Source organism: Anopheles stephensi, unplaced genomic scaffold (assembly GCF_013141755.1).
Source record: "Anopheles stephensi strain Indian unplaced genomic scaffold, UCI_ANSTEP_V1.0 ucontig223, whole genome shotgun sequence".
Taxonomy (NCBI): Eukaryota; Metazoa; Arthropoda; class Insecta; order Diptera; family Culicidae; genus Anopheles; species Anopheles stephensi.
The window spans coordinates 120,001-125,000 of record NW_023405151.1 but is presented as its reverse complement, the minus strand read 5'-3'; positions in this window follow the sequence as shown (position 1 = coordinate 125,000).

Here is a 5,000-nt window from a genome sequence, read left to right as displayed (position 1 = left end):
CCACTCTCATTGACCTGCGGCAGTACACCGACTCCACAGCGCCAATAACCACACGAGCAAAGGTTGTTCAGGAGGATGTCAGATTATCGATGTACATCGTACACCAACATTTGACGTACCGAGGCATTACACCCCGCACGCCCCCAACAGGACCAATCAAGGCTCGCATACGACCTGCGACTTACTGCGGCTCCCTGAAGGTCCCCGTAGGACGACCATCACCAGTTAAGGTGTAGTTGACTTGTCAGGGCACGGTAGTCCCCACAAGTCCCCGATTATTCGTGGATATCGTCCTACGATTGTTTCTGACTCCTTTTGCTCCCCGCAGGTCCCCGTAGGACGACCATCACCAGTTAAGGTGTAGTTGACTTGTCAGGGCACGGTAGTCCCCACAAGTCCCCGATTATTCGTGGATATCGTCCTACGAGTTTTTGTGACCCTTGGGTTCCCGAACTTTGCTACGATGGTTCTGCCTCCAGAGGAGACTTATGAACACTTCGTATCATTTCTTACACCGAACCATGGGATCGCGAGATTGCTCCCGGATCCCTAATCACCTTACATTTTCGTTTCGTTTCCGTACACTACGATGAGCTAATTCAATTTGTTTGTTCGTCTGGCGAACGTTTTATTGCGGAATTACCGCGGTACTTCCAGCCGGGTATGGCTGCCGTACGACCTACAGGATAGATCATCGAACCACTTTTCGTGCATATTGTCCGTCGAGGGTATCACCTCGATACCCCCAACAGACCTTTGGACACTTCCTCACTACTCCTTGGAGCAGCAATCAGGGAACCATATAGTAGGAACAGCCGAATATGGAACTCTTTTCGTACTTTGGACACCTCCTATAGCTTGTATGGCGACTTCGGGGACCTTCATTTCGTTCTCAGTTGGTACCCCTATTTCGGTCTTTGGACACCTCGTCTTACCCGTATAACTCACTTTAGGTCCACTTATTTGCCTGATATCTCATCGTGAACCCGTTTTTCGTACACCGTACACACCTAGGAACACCACATATGCGTTTCCCTTTCGATCGTGAAGTTTTCAAATTTTTCGATTTTTGGTCCTAGAAATTCATGAACGGTGGGAGACCAAAATTTTTCATAAAAAAAAAATTTTCACCGTTTGACCATAAAAACCTTCTTTTCGTACATACCCCATCATTTCTTCACGTTTTAGGCCATTTCTGAAATTTTCGCTTCGATAGTGTGTCCCCTATAATACAAAATGAACATTTTGCATCTCCCACAAGTGGCCATTTTTTTCCGCCACTGAAGAACACGACCTCGGGAACTCGGACCTAGGACGTGGCCATGTAAGTCATAGGCCACCCCAACTTTTGCAAAATACTGTTTCTTTTCACTTTTCATGATCTAAGGCGCGTTCCGACGGCGTTTTGAACAAATTTATGAGAAAAAAAATTTTGACCCTCGGACCAAAATTTTTCCGTTCGGGGCCCCATGGCCTATGGCCAGTATGGGAACTCGGGATGCCGATATGACAAAATTTGTCAAAAAATCACTAAAAAGTCGCTATGGCCCATTATTTAGAGCTTGTTGAGACCTTTCTAAAACACCTTGGTTGACCCCTGTCCGATAAGTAGTTTTCGAGATATTCGAGAATATGTGATTTTTTGGGACTTAGAAAATTTTTGACCCGTACCCTAAGAAAAAGTGATTTTTTCATAGGACAATTTTTTCTTCGCAAATACTGTTTGGTTTCACTTTTCATTATTAGAAACGCGTTCCGAAGCCATTTTCATCAAAATCTCGTGAAAAAAAAATTTCACCCCCGGACCAAAAGTTGGCCGTTCGGTGCCCTATGGCCTATGGCCAGTATGGGAACCAAGGATGCCGATATGCGAAAAAGTGTCAAAAAATCACTTGAAAGTCGCTATGGCTCATTAAATAGAGCTAGTAAAGACCTTTCTAAAACACCTTGGTTGACCCCTGTCCGATAAGTAGTTTTCGAGATATTCGAGAATAAGTGATTTTTTGGGACTTAGAAAATTTTTGACCCGTACCCTAAGAAAAAGTGATTTTTTCATAGGACAATTTTTTCTTCGCAAATACTGTTTGGTTTCACTTTTCATTATTAGAAACGCGTTCCGAAGCCATTTTCATCAAAATCTCGTGAAAAAAAAATTTCACCCCCGGACCAAAAGTTGGCCGTTCGGTGCCCTATGGCCTATGGCCAGTATGGGAACCAAGGATGCCGATATGCGAAAAAGTGTCAAAAAATCACTTGAAAGTCGCTATGGCTCATTAAATAGAGCTTGTAAAGACCTTTCTAAAACACCTTGGTTGACCCCTGTCCGATAAGTAGTTTTCGAGATATTCGAGAATAAGTGATTTTTTGGGACTTAGAAAATTTTCGACCACGACATATATGAAAAGTGAATTTTTCATAGGACAATTTTTTCTTCGCAAATACTGTTTGGTTTCACTTTTCATTATTAGAAACGCGTTCCGAAGCAATTTTCATCAAAATCTCGTGAAAAAAAAATTTCACCCCCGGACCAAAAGTTGGCCGTTCGGTGCCCTATGGCCTATGGCCAGTATGGGAACCAAGGATGCCGATATGCGAAAAAGTGTCAAAAAATCACTTGAAAGTCGCTATGGCTCATTAAATAGAGCTTGTAAAGACCTTTCTAAAACACCTTGGTTGACTCCTGTCCGATACGTAGTTTTCGAGATATTCGAGAATATGTGATTTTTTGGGACTTAGAAAATTTTCGACCATGACATATATGAAAAGTGAATTTTTCATAGGACCAAAAAGTTTGTCCAAATAGGGTTTTGGTTCACTTTTTATGGTCAGATAAGTGATCCGATGCTATTTTCATGATCATTAGAGGGATTTCACGCTGTGACCAAAAATTTTCATACTTCATACTTGTCCCCGTGCCGTATATGGGAGGACCGGGGGAACATGTCTTCGTAAGTCGTGATGTTCAGTGACGGATTTCTGGGACTTAGAAAAAAAATGTGCTCTCAGGCACATTATATGTTCCATACACACATGATTTTCATTCTTCATACTTGTCCCCGTGCCGTATATGGGAGGACCGGGGGAACATGTCTTCGTAAGTCGTGATGTTCAGTGACGGATTTCTGGGACTTAGAAAAAAAATGTGCTCTCAGGCACATTATATGTTCCATACACACATTATTTTCATTCTTCATACTTGTCCCGGTGCCGTATATGGGAGGACCGGGGGAACATGTCTTCGTAAGTCGTGATGTTCAGTGACGGATTTCTGGGACTTAGAAAAAAAATGTGCTCTCAGGCACATTATATGTTCCATACACACATGATTTTCATTCTTCATACTTGTCCCCGTGCCGTATATGGGAGGACCGGGGGAACATGTCTTCGTAAGTCGTGATGTTCAGTGACGGATTTCTGGGACTTAGAAAAAAAATGTGCTCTCAGGCACATTATATGTTCCATACACACATTATTTTCATTCTTCATACTTGTCCCCGTGCCGTATATGGGAGGACCGGGGGAACATGTCTTCGTAAGTCGTGATGTTCAGTGACGGATTTCTGGGACTTAGAAAAAAATGTGCTCTCAGGCACATTATATGTTCCATACACACATGATTTTCATTCTTCATACTTGTCCCCGTGCCGTATATGGGAGGACCGGGGGAAGATGTGTTTGTAAGTCGTGATGTTCAGTGACGGATTTCTGGGACTTAGAAAAAAAATGTGCTCTCAGGCACATTATATGTTCCATACACACATGATTTTCATTCTTCATACTTGTCCCCGTGCCGTATATGGGAGGACCGGGGGAAGATGTGTTTGTAAGTCGTGATGTTCAGTGACGGATTTCTGGGACTTAGAAAAATAAATGTACCCTTAGGCACATTATTTGTATCAATAATTGTATCCCCAGCCTTTCATGGGGAACTTTTCCGTATTCCCGGACTTGTACATTTTTCGGGTTCCACCTCCCGACAATGTATCTCTACTGTGCATTACGTACCTGATAACGCACGGCACCCATTGGGTGACTCCACTTAACCATCTTTCGATAATGCCCGTGTTGCAGATATAATCCCAACACCTACCAGGCTTTATATGTACATCGAACGTTACATACGATGCACCCCGTATTCCCGGACTTGTACATTTTTCGGGTTCCACCTCCCGATAATGTATCTCTACTGTGCATTACGTACCTTATAACGCACGGCACCCATTGGGTGACTCCACTTAACCATCTTTCGATAATGCCCGTGTTGCAGATATAATCCCAACACCTACCAGGCTTTATATGTACATCGAACGTTACATACGATGCACCCCGTATTCCCGGACTTGTACATTTTGCGGGTTCCACCTCCCGACAATGTATCTCTACTGTGCATTACGTACCTTATAACGCACGGCACCCATTGGGTGACTCCACTTAACCATCTTTCGATAATGCCCGTGTTGCAGATATAATCCCAACACCTACCAGGCTTTATATGTACATCGAACGTTACATACGATGCACCCCGTTTTCCCGGACTTGTACATTTTTCGGGTTCCACCTCCCGATAATGTATCTCTACTGTGCATTACGTACCTTATAACGCACGGCACCCATTGGGTGACTCCACTTAACCATCTTTCGATAATGCCCGTGTTGCAGACATAATCCCAACACCTACCAGGCTTTATATGTACATCGAACGTTACATACGATGCACCCCGTATTCCCGGACTTGTACATTTTTCGGGTTCCACCTCCCGACAATGTATCTCTACTGTGCATTACGTACCTGATAACGCACGGCACCCATTGGGTGACTCCACTTAACCATCTTTCGATAATGCCCGTGTTGCAGATATAATCCCAACACCTACCAGGCTTTATATGTACATCGAACGTTACATACGATGCACCCCGTATTCCCGGACTTGTACATTTTTCGGGTTCCACCTCCCGACAATGTATCTCTACTGTGCATTACGTACCTGATAACGCACGGC